The sequence below is a fragment of the Ursus maritimus genome, unplaced genomic scaffold (genome assembly GCF_017311325.1).
Source record: "Ursus maritimus isolate PB19 unplaced genomic scaffold, ASM1731132v1 scaffold_11, whole genome shotgun sequence".
Classification (NCBI taxonomy): Eukaryota; Metazoa; Chordata; class Mammalia; order Carnivora; family Ursidae; genus Ursus; species Ursus maritimus.
Genome location: NW_024423453.1, coordinates 39,951,614 through 39,971,741, shown reverse-complemented (window position 1 = coordinate 39,971,741; position 20,128 = coordinate 39,951,614). Strand labels below are relative to the sequence as shown.

The window sequence follows — 20,128 nt, the reverse complement described above, 5'->3', positions numbered from 1 at the left end:
GCTCAAATCACAGAATGAAAAAATGAATCTGAGGAGCTCCTGGGTGGCTGAGTTAGTTAAGTGTCTGCCTTTGGCTCAGGTCATGATCCCAGGGTCCTGGGATCGAGCCCTTCACCAGGCTCCCTTCTCAGGAGGGAGTCTGCTTCTCCCTCTCTCTCTCCTCTACCTGCCCTGATCTGTTCATATGTGCTCTCTCTCTCTCACTCTCTCTCTCAAATAAATAAATAAAATCTTAAAAAAAAAAAAAGAATCTGAGTTTCTTTAAAGCCCATGTTCTTTCTACATTCTTGCTTTCTCCATAGTCCCGGCAGAAGTAACATCATATCCCAAGGTAGAGACCTTAAAGAGAAGTGTGTACTGGGGACAGTGACAAGTTGAGAGTGATAGAGCATAGACGGTGGAGAGGGGGGCAGTGGGCAGTAGAGGCTGGTCACAGGCTATGAAGGGCTTCCAAATACTGAAGTTCATAAAATATGTCAGTCCCACTAATTTGCTCATGATATTTAGCTCTAAGAACTGCTGAAGCAGAACATTCCCTTTGGAGTATACAAAATAAGACAAGCTCTGTGTAAGACATTTTTGGTCTTGCTGAGGTCAATGTGGTGGGTTTGTTGCTGAGGAGAAGTTCTGACAATTGCTATGGAGATGCAACATAAGCAAAGAAAAGCAAAACTGTTTGTTTTCTGAAAGCAAAATTAGAGGGAATCACAGTAAATCAAGATTCAATACATAATGTGTTTTGTAAATAAACACCAATTTGAAGAGCAACTTCAGGAAATGAAATTGACCGAGTCCAAGTCTTCACAGAAAACCCATCTGCTCTCTCCTCTAGATGGTTGGAATGCTTACATGTGGGAGCATTTCTTTTTATCATCATATGGCTTCTTCATTTGAGAAGTAGAAATAAGAAAATTTACCTTTGATTTCTATTATACTCTTGCAATCACCATATACTTTATTTTTTTAAAGATTTCATTTATTTATTCAAAAGAGAGAGTGCATGAGAGAGAGCACAAGCAGAGGGCAGGGGCAGAGGGAGAAGGAGAAGCAGACTCCCCGCTGAGCAGGGAGCCTGATGCAGAACTTGATCCCAGGACCCTGGGATCATGATCTGAGCTGAAGGCAGATGTTTAACTGAGCCACCCAGGTGCCCCAAAGTCGTCATATACTTTAAACTGAAAGGGCTGAATGTTATTCGTACTCTTCTGGGGGGAAAAATGAAAATTAATTTCTGCCTGATTATTTTAATACTATGTTTAGCATTGATTTTAACATAACAGAAGAAACAGAATTGAATTTCAACTCAGAACAATTCGAAATCATTACCAATATCAACTAATCTGGTATATTTTTAAAAGGTAACTTAGACAAAAGCAAAGAAACAGAGGCCATTTCAATACCATATTTTCTTGTTCCCATAAAAAACTATCCATTTTTTGCCAATATTTATTTACTTATCTAACCAAACTGGTGATTGGGAATGTACTAGGTGCCCAGCTTGATGTCAGGCACTAAGGACACAGTCATAGTCAAGGCAGACACAGTCTCTACTTTGGAGGAGTTTGCAGTAAAATACCAGAAAACTACAAGCAATTGCATCAAAGGGTTAAAGTTAGACACTTTTGTTAATATATTGCAAGAGGATTGGGCTTGTGAATACACAGACGAGTACTTCTCAAGCTTTGTATGTGAATCACCTGGGGGTCTTATTAAAATGCAGCTTCTGATTCAGTAGGTCTAGAGCGGAGCTGATATTCTGTATTTAAACATGGTGTCATGTAATGCTGATGCCACTAGTCCATGGACCACACTTTGTCGTGAGGGCATAGACTATTAAGATGTACGATCATTAAGGTGTAATATTAAGATGTAGGGCATAAAGTAATATTAAAACTTTTTCTCTTCTTGGTGTGAAAAGTGTATTCTTCAGAATCAAATAGTTGAGTTGCAATCCTGGCTTCGACCATTTGCAGGCTCTGTGATCTTAGGAGGGTTACTTGACCTGTCTCAGTTTTCTTATCTGCAAACTGGGGATAAGGGCAGGGCCTATCTCGTAAGGTTGTTGTGAATATTAATAAAAAAGTATACAATTCACTTAGAATAGGGCCTAACTCTTAAGTACTCAATAAATGTTAGCTACTATTTTTTGTATTAGTATTGGTTTAGAGATCTACTTGGGATTTGGTGTGCTTCATTAATCTGAAGATTCATGATTTTTATAATTCTGGATAATATTCAGTCATTACCTTTTCAAAAGTTGCCTTTCCTCAAGTGTTTTCTCTTTTCTGGGATTCTGGCTTGACATCCATGTACCTCCTACCATGTACCTTGTGTCTTCTATAACCTTTATGTGACTTAGCTTCCTTATCTGTAAAATGAGAATCCAAATTGTTAAAAACAAAATTCAACTGAGTAAATTTAAAGATCGAACTGACTTTATTCAATGATCCATGAATCAGGCAGCATCCTGTCTAACAAATAAAAAGGAGCTCCAAGGAGCAGTCCAAAACAGAAAGCTTTTATAGGCAGAAGGGGAAAGAGAGTGGATTGTTTCAGGTAAGGTGAACTTCCTTTAGGGGACAAAAGGGTCTAGCAGGTGGATTAACTCACTAGTCCTGACCAGGAAATTCCAGACTGACTGGTTAACATTACATTCCTGGGAGAGGCCTAGTAGGTTAGGCATTAAATCTTCATTTGCTGACATGGGGCTTAGCACAGTGACTCCATTTGTGGCTTTCCTGTCCTTTTTAACAATTAACCCCTTTTGATCCAGCTCTCAGTTTAACTGAGAGATATGTTCCAAATTTAAGGCACTAGCACCACTCTTAGCTATCATTCTGAAGTTCTTGGAGTCTATGTTGATTCTGTGTGTAGTATTCATGGGTTGTGATGTTTTGGCTGAATCACTGTGATAATTCACAGGCCATGCCTTCTGGTTCACAACTTTTAAGTTGGTCATTCTCTTTGTTCCTTTTCTGATGTTCCAGTCTTAGGGAGATCATTTGCTTAGTGGCTGCAAACATATATTTAAAGGTCTTAAGAGAGTACATGCACCAAGGAGATTTCTATGATTATCATAAGCAGGATAATTCCCATCATCTGGAGTACACTTCAAAGCCATGGTCTCTAAGACCCAAATCAATGAAAATCAAATAAGTCAAAGAAAGACCCCATTGAAGGAGACACCTTTTGAAGCCAAGTGATTTGCTCAGTGATCTTAATGTAACTGAGTTTCAGCTTTCCCCTGAAGTATTAATCCAGGTGTGGCAGGTCATGTTGGCCATAGCACAGACATCCCCTTGCTCAACTAAAAGATAATCAAGGGCTAACCTATTAGCAAAAACAATTTTGTCCAGAGAGTCAAAGGATTTTTGTTGGGCAACTACTGTAACTAATATTACAGGAGATTCTGTAATATTTCGAGAGTTAAGGAGAAATTCCTGATCATAGTCTCATTTGTACTCACTATTGACCAGGGATGTAGGGCCCTGACAAAGGAAGCCAATCCTGAATCATGAATGCCTCCTGATAATTCCCATTAGAATCTGTGAGTCAGGCCTGGAAAAGTGACAGTTATTGAGGCCAATAAAAGTTTAAGGTCCTGTAGACCACACAGGCAGTTTTATTCTGGTTACTTTGTGTCCCCCCCCCCCACCTTTTTTCTTTCCTCTTCTTTTTTTCCTTTTCTCTTCTCTTCTTTCTTTCTTTCTTTCTTTCTTTCTTTCTTTCTTTCTTTCTTTCTTCTTTCTTTCTTTCTTTCTTTTTTTCTTATTTCTTCTTCTTCTCCTCCTCCTCCTTCTTCTTCTTTTTTTGCCTAGAACCTAGACACAAGTTTTCCTGGGTTTAGGGTTCTTAACTAGAGACAGGGAAATGGGTGAGGGAGTCAGTAGCATCATGGACAGGCCAGAATTCTTGATGACAAATCCAATAGTTTGAAGGATTGCTCCCTTAGCAATGGCCTGGGAGATATAGACGATGGCATTATCTTTCCAGGCCAGTTCCAGAGTAAAGGAAAAAAAGGGAAGAAGAAAGAGTTTCATGTTTAGTTAAAATATGAAGTCTTGATCCAGTGTCTTGGACACAAACAGTCTACACCAATGTGAGCTATTGCTTTTCCTAGTCAATTTGATTTAAAGGTCTCCAGTGTCTGCACACAACAAAATGTTAGATAGAGCCTTCTTCAGCTGTGAGATGTATGCCCAAGTCCCTAAAGTTTGGCTACCATCTGGGTAGTGAGGAGGACCTAAAATACTCTCTTGCAAGGAAATTCAAGGGCAGTCTTTGTTCTTAGTGATTCCAAATCAGAAGAGTGAGAGAAAATTGGATATCTTAGTTTGGAGAGTTGTAGCCAAATATCTGAGGAAACTAGAATTTAGGATCCAGGGGTACCTGGTGGCTCAATCAGTTAAGAGTCTGACTCTCTCTCTCTCTCTCTCTCTTTTTTTTTTTTTTAAGATTTTATTTATTTATTTGACAGAGAGAGAGAGACAGCCAGCGAGAGAGGGAACACAAGCAGGGGGAGTGGGAGAGGAAGAAGCAGGCTCCCAGTGGAGGAGCCCAATGCGGGCCTCAATCCCAGGACTCCAGAATCATGCCCTGTGAGCCGAAGGCAGATGCTTAACGACTGAGCCACCCAGGCACCCAAGAGTCCAACTCTTGATCTCAGCTCAGGTCTTGACCTCAGGGTTGTGAGTTTGAGGCCCGCATTGGGCTCCACGCTGGGCATGGAGTCTACATTAAAAAAAAAAAAAAAAAAAAAGATTCAGGATCCAGTTCAATTTGCAGGTATAAATCAAAACCTCAAAAACAACTAACAGGATTAGAATCTAACATTTCTTTTTTTTCCAGAGATAATCACAGTTAAGTTAGCTTGTTTGCATTGAACTTGCTGTGATCATTGACATAAGTGCAGCAAGAGTAGTGATTGACCATACAAGCACTTTTTCTTTCCTAGACAGAAACAGAATGAGTAAATGAACTTTTTTTTTTTTTGTAAGAGGTAAGTAAAAGATTCAATTTGATTCTTCTAGAGGGGGGAAATAGGAGTTGAAAATAGGTCTTCATTTTGCAGTCATCATCTGTATAAGTTCTTCATAGTTGACTTGTCCACCTCCATCAGTATCTGTTTCTTTGATCATTTCATCTACTCCTTCATCTGTTAGTTTTTCTCCTAAGCTTGTCATGACATGACATAGTTCCACTGTGCTGATGTAACCATTGCCATTTTTGTCAAAGACTCAGAATGCCTTGTGAATTTTTTCTTTATTGTTTGTATCTTTCATTTTTCTAGCCATCACAGTCAAAAATTCTGGGAAATCAATGGTGCCATTACCATTAGCATCTGCCTTGTTGGTCATATCCTGCAGTTTTGCTTCTGTTGGGTTCTGTTCCAGTGACCTCATGACAATTCCAAGTACTTTTGTTGTGATGATGCCATCACCAACTTTGCCTAAAAGGGAGAAAGTTTCCTTGAACTCAGCAATTTGCTCTTCCATCGGCTGGTCAGCCATGGTGTGAGAGAAGTGAGGAAGAACAGAGAGGCAGTGAGGGTGGCTGCACCAGCTCAGGGGGTGTGATGGTGGGAGTGGTCCCACTGTGGCTACTAAGGCACATTGTGTGCTCAGCACTTTGCCACTACCTGACTGTGAGTAACAGTGCCACCCCATGAGGCTCCTAGGACCACGGCCCCATATGAGCACTTTTTAAGCCTGCTTTGTTGGAACCTTGCAAGGAAGGTATCAGGTCTATTTTTCCAAGGGGCTTTATTGGATCTGTAAAGCCAACTTTAGTTCCTTAAAACTGTCTGGTCATATCTGAGTCTATGCACTTCTATCTCAAATTTGACATTCCAGTCAAAACTTTGGTAATATAACTAACGTTTCCAAGCGTGTCCCTTTATAAGGAGTTTAGATTCTTACTGAATTTGTGTAAATAACTAACAGTTTTCCCACAAAAAGAATGCTCAGGAGTTTCTGAATTCTGAAGGGAGCAGGTATGGAGAAAAAAATAAATGTTTCATCTTCATTTACAATAGTACACTTTACCAAATTGCTGTAAGTCATGGATAGCTTAACGTTTCCTCAAATCTGGAAAAACAAAACATTAACCAGAGCTGTTTCAAACAAGAAGTCATAAAAATTATAATCATATTCCTCAGTTCACTCAGTTCCATCTTACCTACTCTTGTTCTGCTTGAGTCCAGTTTTTTCCATTAGTTCTGGAAATTCTTTCCCAGTTCAATTTTATGATCATAAAGTTATCAGAAACCTGTGTTTGCCAGAGTCCTTTCCATGAATCTTCTTGAAGATAAACCTCTACCTTTGCAAAGCATCAGACTAAAACAATAATTCTCTGTAACTGACAAAAGACTTAAAAATTCCCATTATTAAAGATCTGATGAGAGTTTACTATAATGGAGTTAAGTATGAAATTTGTTTATTTTTGTGACACAATATTTTATAATAGTAACTGGAATTATGATTGATATCATTTTGCCAGGACATATTCAGATTTCTAGGAGTTCCATACAATTTTTGGGACACTTATACCATAGACTTACATAAATACAATATAAAGAATGCTTAGTATTACTTCTTATTTGACAATGCTTCCCCTATAATTTAACATGGTAAATACGTCTAAGCAGTTTAACGTCTTCCTTTTTATAAGGAGAGAGAACAAATCTTTTTATTTTTATTTTTTTTTAAGATTTTATTTATTTATTTGAGAGAGCAAGTGAGAGAGAGAGAGCACGAGTGGCAGGGAGGGGCAGAGGGAGAGAGAGAAGCAGGCTCCCTGCTGAGCAGGGAGCCCGATGTGGGGCTCCATCCCAGGACCCTGGGATCATGACCTGAGCTGAAGGCAGACACTTAATCAACTGAGCCACCCAGGCACCCCTATTATAGCTTATTTTTAAAATACTTGTAACAAATTCATGCAGTCTTTACAGCTTGAACCCATATAAAATTCCTTTCTCAAAATTCTGTTTTCCATGAACGCTCTACAGTTTTGTCCTGTTTTCCTCTTTCCCATTCTGAAATTTCCAGCCTCTCTTTAGAACAAAATTACCTTCTTTTTCCTCAATAAAAATACATTTCCATTCCTCATACTTTCTTTTACTGAAAACTCACATCCTACTTTCCTTGCAGAGATGCTTCCCTTATTTCTAGTAGTTTTAGTTACATATATTAGAATTCTTAACCCTTAAAAACTTTATTCCTAGTAAAAATAAAGAAGTAAACAGTTGTGGACTGTCTTTCACATTAATGTTCTGGATTTGCAAATTTATAAATACCTTTTGTAATTTCTAGGAACATATGGTTTCTCATAGTAAATTTTTCAGCAGGGCACAGAACATGTTTACTAATAGATGCAAATACCTTGAGTTCTTCTATAAAAGGAAGCAAAAAATGAATAAACCTATGTTCAATAATTAATGTTTCGGTATTTTATCTTATTCGAAAATAGATAAACACAAAGATCTGGACATTCCACGAATTTAACTTAACTTGTCATTTTAACATAAGTTAGCAAAAACTTAAGGTTTCAAGTCACCAAAAAGATCTGGGGAAACGGTCTTAAAAGCTCACCTAAAAACTCTGTCCTACTAAAAATTTGATGAGACATTAGACAAAATCATTTATAATCCCCAGCTATTTTCTTTTTGACAAATTTGTATGAGATAACATGAACTCATTTGACCTTTAGTAGCCTAGGTAGAATTAAAGTTGTGTGTCTCTATTATTTTTAATGTTAATAACTCTGAAGGCATATCTGTTGCAATTAAATCAATAAACCTTAAATTAGCTTTAATACCAAATATTTTCCCAGGTCATGTGAACTTGAAATTCATTTGGGTTAGTTTCCATTATATTTCTGAGAATTTAATTTATATAAGCACTTAATTGTCTTTAAGCCAATTAAATACAGCTCTTATAAAAATTAATTTTGGCAATACCATCCAGAGGTAGAAAATTTCCATACATCTACAGTTTATATATATGTATATATATAGAGAGAGAGAGATGCAGAGGCCTTGCAGCTTTCATTTTAGAATTACTGCCATGAATCAGTACAAAACTCACTAGTTATAAAAGAACTTGAATCTAAGTTGTTTTTCCAATTTTGTAAAGATTTATAAGGTAGGGACAGTTGCTTTTAATACCTCAAAGATTTGGGTTGCAACTTCAATCAACTTCTGATTATCACCTTCTGACTACAGAGCTACTTCATTTGAGTTGATGTTGAAGAATTTGTGTAAGAGTCTTGGAGACACTTTTTCCCCAGTTGATTGCAAATGAAACATTGACCCTTAGGCCATCATTTTGATGGTGGACCCTTATATGTGTGCAGTGAGTGGCGGGGGAGGGGAGTCCAAGTGTTACTTTAAGTGCATAGTGTTGGAGCAGTTCTATCTGTAAGGCCAGTAGCTTGGTGGACTTTAGTCTTGTTCCAAAGTCCTTTCAAAGTACTCAACTGTGTCACAGGTTCACTCAAACTGTTAACCTCTCATCCTACTTTCTGCTTTTTTATCAATCCACTAATCTCAGGAGATAACCCATCTACGAACAGAGCAGCTAGAGCACATTGGGTGACCTCATGTATTGTATGGAACCTGGAGTACCACAGGAAGAGAGCTTCCAGATGAGCTTTCAAGTTTGCCACAGGGGCGCCTGGGTGGCTCAGTTGGTAAAGTATCTGCCTTCTGCTCAGGTCATGATCCCAGGGTCCTGGGATAGAGCTCTACATTGGGGTCCCTGCTGTGCGGGGAGCCTGCTTCTCCCACTCCCACTCCCCCTGCTTGTGTTCTCTCTCTCTCTCTCTCTGTCAAATAAATAAAATCTTTTTAAAAAATGAATAAATAAAAAATAAAGTCTCCCACAGATTCATCATCTTCCTTTGTTTTTGTGTTTGAATAATAGACCAATCAATGTGAGCAGGGAAGACTCTAGCAATGACTTTTAAAGATCAGTTCCTATTTTATGAGCTTTTTCTGGTCCATGAGGGAACCATGTTGAATGTCTTGGATCTCAGGTATCATCCTTCAGGTTATACCATCCTGCTTCCTGCATCCATTTCTGGGCTCCACCAGGTTCCCCTAGCATGTGCAGAAACTGATAAAGATCTGACAGTCCAGGGTTATAGGTCTGGATAATAACTCCAAATTCTTCAGAAAACTTTTGGGGGTCCTCCCTGGGCTTAGGAAATCCTTTAACCATGGCCCTTACTTGGGTATTTGATCAAGGAGTGGAAAATATCTTAGGAGGATCTCCTATAACCTCAAGTAGTTTTATTATTAAAGGTAGCTGTTCAATAGCCTCTTCAGAGTGGGAAGTCAGTTCAAAGAGTTAATGAAGCATGAGTACTCAGAGAAGGAAGGATAGAGGGATTCAGTAGAAGTCACATCAGTCAGACTTATCATCTTGTTCTAGGTACCTCTTGTGTCTTTAATTTTTCATTTGCCTTTTGTAACAAATCTTTTAATGAAGTTATTTTGGAATCATAAACTCGTTTTGAAGCTTCTGCATACCATTTAAAATAGGTATTTCTGTTCGTTTACTTTGGGAACCCTTGCTTTCTACTGTACTTCTTAAATTAATGCTCTTGTCTAATTGGAATATTCCCCATAATGGCCATTGTAATTCTGTATTGTTTTTAGTAAGATTTTGCCACTTTTGTAGATATTTAGAGCTTTGGGGACCGTATAGTTCTTAGACATGAAACAACCAGGTGTGTAGGAAAGTGGCACACTTGATTATTTGGAGTTTAAGGATCTACCTATCTTAATCTATCTAAGCCTTTGGGTCTCTTGGATATAATACTTGATAAGGATGTGGCACTGGGTTGGAAATTGTTTGATGTTATACAGTGTACATCATTGCATGGAAATTTTCTCAAGGTTGTGAATGACCCAGTGTCAATCTAACCTATACCATAACCAACTTATCCTAACGCATGAGTCTTTGGATTAGGTGGAAAGCACTTTCACAGCTTTTAAATGCTTGGTTTGTGTCTGCCCATTTTGTGGCTGCTTCCAAGATTCCCACTAGAAATAGCCTTTATCTACACCAGACAAGACAAACATGTGTACCTTAATATATCAGCAGTAACGAAGAGATGTTAATTCATTCTTGCTGACAGAAGACCCCATGTGCAACAACAACAATTCCCACCTTGGAAGTTGGAACGGGGGAAGGATTGAACCAGCATACCTCAACAAATGGGGACTGTGGACCAGGGGGGCTCCACATAAATGCAGAACTGTGAACTCCCACCAGCAGTTCCCACCTGGATCTTGGGACAGAATCAAGGGCTAAGAGTTTCCATTAATTACATGATAACTGCAACCTGAACTACCAGCAGCTCCCAAAGTGAAAGTGACCAGAAAGCCAGTTAGATCCAGAGCTTGATGCAAAGACAGCAGAACTCAGAACTAAGAGAAACTTACTCATGGCCCTTAGTAATGGTGAGACGGACAGAACTCAAAAGGATTTGTGGGTACCATTCCTGTTTCTTATTGTCTCTGAATGCTACTGGAAGTTCATTTTGGATTCCATCTCCACCACAAAATCTGTTTAAAAAAAATTCAACTGTGTGAATTTAAAGATCTAACCGACCCATTTCAATGATTCATGAATTGGACAGCATTCCATTTAGCAAATAGAAAGGAGCTCCACAGACCTGTACAAGATGGGAGGCTTTTATATGCAAAAGGAGAAGAAGAGTGGATATTTTAGGCAAGGTCGCCTTCTTTTAGGGAATGGAAGGAGTCTATCAGGTAGATTGCCTCAGTAGTGCTGACCAGGAAATTCCAGACTGACTGGTTAAGACATTCATGGGAGAGGCTGAAACTGCAATTAGGTTAGGTATTAACTCTTGGTTCGCACAAAGACTTAGCATGGGGCTTAGTACAAGTGACTCCATTTTAGACCTGTTGTTTCTTTTTAACAAAATAGTATCTACTTAGTAAGGTTGTTGTTAGGATTAAGTAAGTTAAGATATATTTAAAACACTTAGAATAGTACTGTATGTGTGTCAGCTATTATTAACACTCTGGTCATAGGTCCTTCTTCATTTTTAGCCCTGGGAGATTTCCCTTACTTTATTAGGGGAATGATACTATAATTTATAATAAATATAGATTTGGTCTTCCTCCTGGCAAAGAGCCCCTAAAACCTTTGGAATTTCCTGTGAAGAGAGAGGAAGAGTTATCTTTTGTTATGTTAATGAGATGTCTTTTGGAGGACACCAAAGGATAAAGGTTGGTTGCCAGTAAAGTCAACCAGATGATTATAGGGCTGAAACTTTCAGTCTTTTCACTGACCTCCAGGGAGGGGAGAAGGGCTGGAGGTTAAATCAGTTGCCAACAGTCAGTGATTTAAGCAATCATCCCTTTGTAATGAAGCTTCCACAAAAACCCAAAAGGACTGGGTTTGGAGGTCTTCCAGGTTGATGAACACATGGAGATTTGGAGAGAGTGACATGATCAGAGAGGACATGTAAGCTCCATGCCCTTTCCCCATACCCTATTCTATGCATCTCTTCCATCTGGCTGTTCCTGAGTTATATCCTTTTATAATAAACTGGTAATCTAGCAAGGAAAAGATTTCTCTGAGTTCGATCTAACCTATTCCATAACAACTATGGCTGCTAGTCTAGCAAATTAATTAAACCTGAGGAGAAGTCATTGAAACCTCTAGTCCAATGCTATTCCTTAGTAGATAGTGCCAGAACTGAGTTGAATTATAGGACACCCAGGTGGTGTCCAAGAGCTGTTTGATAGTGTAAGAAAACCCACACACATTAGAATTGGGAAAGAACTGTAGGGGTATTGTATAATAGGTCTTTTCCTGATTATTTAGTCCACCCTTGTGAAATCTGAAGTTATTCCAGACTCTCTTGCTTTAAAGCCTTTAAATATGACCTTTTTGCTTTTTTTCCCCTTGTTTTTGTTTAAATTCTAGTTACTTAACATACAGGGTAATATTAGTTTCAGGAGTGGAATTTATTGATTCATCCCTTACATACAACACCCAGGGCTCATCACTACAAGTGCCCTCCTTAATCCCATCACCTATTTCACCCATCCCCCAAACCACCTTCCATCCAGCAACCCTCAGTTTGTTCTCTATAGTTAAGAGTCTGTTTCCTGGTTTGCCTCTTTTGTTCCCCATACATCCATCTGTTTTGTTTCTTAAATTCCACATACAAGTGAAATCACATGATGTTTGTCTTTCTCTTAGTGACTTATTTCACTTAGCATCCTATTTTTTAAAAAGATTTTATTGATTTTTGAGACAGAGTGAGCATGAGTGGGAGGGAGGGGCAGAGGGAGAAGCAGACTCCCCACCAAGCAGGGAGCCCAATGTGGAACTTGATCCCAGGACCCTGGGGTCATGACCTGAGCCAAAGGCAGACACTTAACCAACTGAGCCACCCAGGCGCCCTAGCATACTACTCTTTACTTCCACCCATGTCACTGCAAATGGCAAGATTTCATTCTTTTTGATGGCTGAGTAATATTCCATTGTATATATATACCACTTCTTCTTTATCCATTCATCAGTCGATGGACATTTGGGTTCTTTTCATAATTTGGCTATTGTTGATAATGCTGCTATAAAGATCAGGGTGCATGTGTCCCTTCAAATCAGTATTTTTGTGTCCTTTGGGTAAATACTTAGTGCAATTATTGGATCGTAGGGTAGCTCTATTTTTAACTTTTTGAGGAACCTCCTTACTGTTTTCCAGAGTGGCTTAAACAGTGTGCATTCCCACCAACAGTGTAAGCGGGTTCCTCATTTCCACATCCTCACCAACAGCTGTTGTTTCCTGTGTTGTTAATTTTAGCCATTCTGAGAGGTGTGAAGTGATATCTCATTGTAGTTTTGATTTGTATTTCCCTGATGATAAGTGATGTTGAGCATCTTTTCATATATCTGCTGGCCATCTGTATGTTTTCTTTGGAAAAATGTTTATTCATGTCTTCTGTCCACTTTTAATTGGATTATTTGTTTTTTGGGGTGTTCAGTTTTAAAAGTTTTTTTATTTTGAATACTAATCCTTTATCAGATATGAGATACAGCCTTTCTTCTGTGCAGAACTCTTTCCCTCTTAGCTCCTCTCATGACTATTTAAGACAGAGGTTAATATGTGTAGTATATTGAATATAATTAACTGTATGACAGAAAACCCAAAATAATCATAGCATTAAAAGGTAGTTTATTTCTCACATAAATGAAGTCTAGATGTATGGGGTCTGATAGGTATGCCTTCTCCATAATCACTAGAGGTCCAGGCTCCTAGATTAATATTTGGTTTCTATCTTGTGATTAAAGATGGCTGCTCCAATTTCAACCATCATACTCAAATTCTAGCCAATAGAAGAAAGAGGTGAAGAAGGGCATGCCCCTTCCCTTTAAAACATTTCTGTGAAGTTGTACACACCATTTCCTGTGGGCAAGAATTTAGTCACATGGCCATGCCTAGTGTCATGGAACACTGAACAATGCAGTCTTTATTCGTGATGACCAAATGCCAAGGAGATAACAGATATTGGGGGAAACAAGCAGTTCCTGCCACTATACCTCTCTTATTTCCCTCTTAGATCCTATACCTCTTGCTTACCTCCAGAGTGAATGACTTGGCCTGATTTGCCCTGAACTTTCCGGGAGTTTGCATTGAAAGTCCTATGTCCCAGGAACCCCCTTCCACCCTCCAGCTCCCAGGCATTGATGAGCAAACTGGGATGATAGTCACCCTATATAATCTCTACCTTGGATCTTATCAAACTATGAGCTCCTTGAGGAATAGACCGGTGTCTGCTTAATGTTACATCCTCAGTATGTAGCACAGTGCTCCACACATAGTATGCACTCAATAAATAGCACATATTCACGTAGTACCTTTTATGTGCCAGGAACTGTTCTAAGTTCTTTACATATGTGTTATGAGCTGAATTGGTCCCTCCCCCATTCCAATTTCTGTGTTAAAGTCCCACTACCTCAGAATGTGACATTGTTTGGACATAGAGTAGCTGCAAATATAGTTAAGATGAGGTCATACTGGTGTAGGGTGAGCCTCTAATCCAATAAGACTAGTGTCCTTATAAAAAGGGGAAATTTAGACACAGAGATATGTACAGGGAGACCACCATGTGAAGACTGGAGTTATGCAGTCAGAAGCCAAGGAACTACCTGAGGCAAGGGGAGAGGGCTGGAACACATCGTTCTCTAGAACCTTCAGAAAGGGTATGGCCCTTCCAACACATTCATCTCAGACTTCTGGACTCCAAAACAGTGAGACAATAAATGTCTGTTGTTTAAGCCACTCAGTTTGTGCTACTTTATCATGGCAACCCCAACAAACTAATATATTAACTCCTCATCTTCACAACTCCCTTGTGAGAGAGCCACTATTATTATCCCTATTGTACAGATGAGGAAACTGAGGCGCACGGCAGTTAAGAAAACCAAAGAAAGTGGGGCGCCTGGGTGGCACAGCGGTTAAGCATCTGCCTTTGGCTCAGGGCGTGATCCTGGCGTTCTGGGATCGAGCCCCACATCAGGCTCCTCCGCTATGAGCCTGCTTCTTCCTCTCCCACTCCCCCTGCTTGTGTTCCCTCTCTCGCTGGCTGTCTCTATCTCTGTCAAATAAATAAATAAAATCTTAAAAAAAAAAAAGAAAAGAAAACCAAAGAAAGTGCCAACGAGAAATACAGTGAAAGAGATATGGACAAACAGGAAGAAAGAAGGAGGGAGGAGGGAAAGAAGAAAATTTTTGAAAAGTTAAAATGTAGGCAGGAATAAAGAGAAAGAAGTGGCAAAGGAAAAGGATTAAAATTTGACTTGGCCAAAGAATATTAGAAGCTCTAGGTCACTGTACATAAACCACTAACATTTCTCTTTTTCAGAGGTGTCAAGAGTTTGAATAAAAATGTCCTTCTGTCAGGAAATGAACTCTCATTTTTGACACGTCCATGTATTTTATTATGTTTTGAACCTGAAGCTATGGCTCCTGAGAGCCCTGGTCTTGATTTTGCAATATAGGCTTCGTTTTTATTGGAAGAGTGGGACTAATAATAATCACTTGTTCCGTGAATGTGACTTTGAGAGATTTGGATTTTATGCTCACGTGCTTTATGGATTTGTTTTTGATGGATGCAATGGTACTTATTTTACAAAGCTATTATACATTACACTTCTTACCTCTAGTTTCATATATATATATGTATGTGTATGTGTATATGTATTCCCATAAGGGAAGAGGCCATCGCTGAAGTGCAAAGTTGGAGGCAAAACCCCTGTGAAGAGGGGGCTTAACCTTCCAGAATGCAGTATACACATTAGACCAAAGATTTTTCTTTTCATGGTGCTGTGTCTCCAATCAGAAGGATATGTGGATCTGTAAATGAGGTGGCAGAAGCAGGAGCAGTCTCACTTACCTTCATCCCCAGTGATCTTCTTGGGGTCTACAGGGTTAGAGGTTCTGGTTGTTGATAGAGCCGTGCTTTCACCAGAGGATATAGCGAGGGTCCAATTGAATTACAAACTATGGCTGCCATCCGGGCGCTTTGAGCCCCTTGTGGTCAGGGATCGGCAGGTGAGACTAGTGACCATCCTGGCACGGATAATTAACTCTGATCAACAATGGGAGGTAAGGCTAATTCTACACAATGCAAACAGGGAGGCATACGTTCAGAACTCAGATGAGCCACTTGGTCACCTTCTTGGTTCTTGGTTCTCCTTTGATCAATTGTAATTGTGAACAGAGAAGTGAAGCAACCCGAGCCTGAGAAGGACATGATTACTGGGGGCTAAGACACTCTGATAATGAAAGTTTGGGTTATACCACCAGGTAAGCCACCAAGACCAGCAGAGGTGGTAGCTGAGGGCAAGAGGAATTTAGAATGGAGAGAGTAGAGAAGAGAGGCTAGGACAGCTAGTGCTGGCCCTAAAACCATGTACAGTGATGGAGCTTACCCTGAGCTGCTCCCTGGATGCGTATGGAGCAGTGGATTTGCAGGGTGCAAGGACTGAACAATGGCAGACACAGAGAGGGGCCACGCCCTTCAAGAACGCTCTTGCTGCCCAGATATGAAGAAGTGGTAAGCGGACAGCCTCTTGTTGGTGGCTTCTCAGTGTCTGCCCCAGCTTTCAAGCGGCCTCAGCCAGTGACTGAGCAAGGGCCTAGCCATTATTGTCCTGGACCAGCAGGGGCTTTGTCAGGCCTGCATAGCGATATGACGCTTCTCCTTGTCCCGTCCTTCTATCTCCCCTGTTCTTTTCACAGGTGTTACTCTCTAATACATTTATGCACCTCTAATTCTATTGCAGTGATTGATTGCAGGGGATCCCAAACCAGCACGTGCAGTGTTAGAAAGCACCACAAAACCTCAGTAACATGAAATATTAAGCATTTCTTACTGCTTATGAGGTTACAGGCCAGCTGGGCAATAGTTTTGGTCTCGGCCGGGTCATTATGTCTGTGTAGTCAGCTGTGGCGCAAATGAGCAGCTCTGCTGATCGCAACTGGCTTCTCTCACAGACTTAGGGGTTGTTGGCCATGGGCTGGTCCAGGTGGCTTCCACTGGGACAAGTGGTCTTTTTCCTTCAGAGAGTCTCATTCTCTAGTCAGCTCATGTTGGCTTGCTCACATGGTGGTAAAAGGCTTTCAAGAGAACAAGCTGAAGCAAACAAGGCCTCTTGAGGTCTAGATGTGGAATTCACACACTGTCATTTTTGCCATATTCTTTTGGCCAAAGCAAATCCCAAAGCCAGCTGAACTTCATGGGGTAGGGAACCATCTCTTGTTGGAGGAGATACAAAGTCATATTAAAAAGTATAAAGAGTATAAAGAAATGGGGACATTTTAGTGAGCTCTATATCACCAGGAGAATGCCGTACAGTGGAGTGCCCTGGAAAAGATAAACTATAGCTATGGCAGTCTACTGTACTGTGCTTTTTGCTTTTTAGTTCTTTTAATATAGTGAAAATCTAAAAGCACACGGAATATGTGGAGAATAGTATAATTAACACTCATGAACCCACCATCCTACTTTAATCTTAAAATTCTGACATACTTGGTTTAGATATTTTAAAGAAATAAAACTTGAAGATGCTGTATACCTCTGTCCATCCTTGCTTTTTCTTTTTTGAGGTCTTCAGCTATACATTTTAAATTCCAAATATTTACTTTTTATTTAAGTTAAAGGATTTGAGACTCATGCCTTCTGGTGATTCAGCAGGAAAAAAAGGAATTATATTCTTTCAGTCATTAAACAAATATTTATTGTATCATCTATTTGCCAAGCACTGCACTATCTATGTTTTGATATAGTATATTCCCCCCCTTTTTTTTGCTATATCTTTAAAGTGAGAAGCAAAGAACGTTTCCTTTATAATCAGGGCTCTCTTCCAAAAACATTTTTTTAAATACCTTAAAAAAAGATTTACCTTGATGATGACTTTTGTTCTCTTAGTCTGTAAATTTTCATTCCAAGTTTCTTAACATTTTTCTTCTATGGGTTTGGCTCTTGTGTCACTGGGGTGGGTAGGATGTTTTGGTATGTTTATTTAGTTGCTAGTTGGCCACACCTTTGGTTTTCTTTCATATGATTAAATTGTTATTGCTTGTAACTCCCATCTGGTTTCTCTACTTTAATATGATGACTTCAGAGTGCAGTACTCTCTCCGGTCTTTCTTTTCTGTGCTTTTATGGTGATTTATATACGTATATTTGTACAAAAATATTTAAATGACAGCCTTATTGACATATAATTTACATACCATAAAATTCATCCCTTAGTACATTCAGAGTTGTGCAACCTTTGCCACTTTCTGATTTTACAGTATTATCATGACCTCAAAAAGAAATCTTGTACCTATTAGTTGTGACCTCACATTCTCCTCTGCCTCCCAGCAACTCCTGATCTATTTCCTGTCTCTATGGCTTATTCTACTCTGGATACTTTATATGAACAGACTCATACATCATAGCAGTTTGTTGTCTCTGGTTTCTTTAACTTAGCGTAATGTTTTCAAGGTTCATCTATGTTGTAGCAATTCATTCCTTATCATGGCTAAATAATATCGCATTAAATGGATATTCCATACTTCATGTATTTGACAATTGATGGATATTTGTATTCACTTTTGCGCTGTTATGAACAATGCCACCGTGAGCATTCATGTGCAAATTTTTGTGTGGACATATTTTCATTTCTTTTGGGTATATACCTACAAGTAGAACTGCTGCATTAAATGGTAACCCTATGTTTAACTTTTTGAAGAACTGCCACACTGTTTTGCAAAGTGGCTGTACCATTTTACATTCCCATCAGCTCCGTATGAGGGTTGTAATTTTTCTACATACTTATCAACACTTATTCTTGTCTATATTTTTATCTTAGCCATCCTGGGAGGTGTGAAGTGATGCTTCATTAAGGTTTTGACTTACATTTCCTTAATGACTAACGATGTTGAACATCTCTCATGTTCTTATTGGCCAAGTGTATATCTTCTTTGAAGAATGTCCATTTATTTATTTTAACTAGGCTCCATGCCCAGTGTGAAGCCCAAGGCAGGGCTTGAACTCACAACCCTGAGATCAAGACCTGAGCTGAGATCAAGAGTTGGATGCTCAACTGACTGAGCCACCCAGGTGCCCCAAGAATGTCCATTTTTAAGTTGGGCTAATTAAAAAAAAATTTTTTTTTAATTTTTAAATTTTTAAAAAATTGTTGTGTTGTACGTTCTTTATATAGTCCCTTATCATATATATGATTTTCAAACATTTTCTCACACTCTGAGGGCTGTCTTCTTATTTTCTTTCTTTTTTTTTTTTTAGAGATTTTATTTATTTATTTGACAGAGAGAGACAGCCAGCGAGAGAGGGAACACAAGCAGGGGGAGGAGAGGAAGAAGCAGGCTCCTAGTGGAGGAGCCTGATGCGGGGCTTGATCCCAGAACGCTGGGATCACGCCCTGAGCCAAAGGCAGACACTTAACAATTGCGCCACCCAGGTGCCCCTGTCTTCTTAGTTTCTTAATGATGTCCTTTGAAGCACAAACGTTTTTAATTTTGGAGAGATCCAATTTACTTTTAGTTTTGTCACTTACACATTTCAGTGTCACCCTAACAAATGATTGCCTAAGCCAAGGTCACAGAAATTCAATCCTGTGTTTTCTTTGAGGAGCTTAATAGTTTTATGTCTTAAATTTAGATCTATGATCCTGTTTAAGTTAATTTTTGATATGGTAAGAAGTAGGGGTTCAAATTCATTCTTTAGCACATGAATATCCAGTTTTAAGGTAATTCCTTCTCCATTAAACTATCTTGGCACCCTTTGCTTAGGTCATATCTCTATTGTTTTGTGGTAAACTGGATAAATCTTTCTCTGTCACTGGAGAATAGGGAATATGTTTTTTTCATTTAAAATGAGAAAACCAGGTCACCTGGCTGGCTTAGCGGAGCATATGACCCTTGATCTTGGGGTCAAGAGTTCACGTTGGGTGTGGGGGTTAAGATGGTTAAGATGGTAAATTTTATGTTAAAAAATAAAAAAATAAAATGGGAAAACCAATTTGAAAAACACCTACCACAGGGCCTGAAAGTAAATATTTTTTCTGTCTTTTGAGTCTCCCTACAGCACTTAGTGTGGTATTTGGCACACAACAGTTTCCCTAAATGTTTGCTGAATGTAAAGTGGGCTTGAGCATGCATTCCAAAAGAAGGAGGTGGTTTCTGAAAACTCTGATTTCCAGAACCCCTAGGCCTTTTCAAACCAAGAATCTGAATAACAGCAGAGACTCACAGCAGTGACTCATAGCTCAGTGAAGTTGTGTTGTTGTCAGAGCAGGAGCCTTCCAGTGATTCCTCATCTTGAAGGTAAGTGACAAACAGGCTTTCACTTAAAGTAAACCCAAGCACTTAGAGCAACCCGACAGGTCCAGGACATTTTTCCCCTAGTTTAATTTCAAGTTCTCCAGATGTCTACTTATTTAACTGTGTATGCAATAATAAAATTCTAACTTGTGGATTTGACCTCAATTCCACAAAATCAACTGTGGTTCTTATCTGCCTAAAAGCAGAAAGATTTTCTCAGGCAGCAACAACCACTATTGAAAAGG

At 39.2% G+C, this 20,128-nt stretch overlaps 1 pseudogene; it reads right to left on the bottom strand.

The window, feature by feature from the left end:
* Window positions 1-4,779: 4,779 nt before the first annotated feature.
* LOC103658019 lies at window positions 4,780-5,510 on the bottom strand (annotated as a pseudogene).
* Window positions 5,511-20,128: the final 14,618 nt, after the last annotated feature.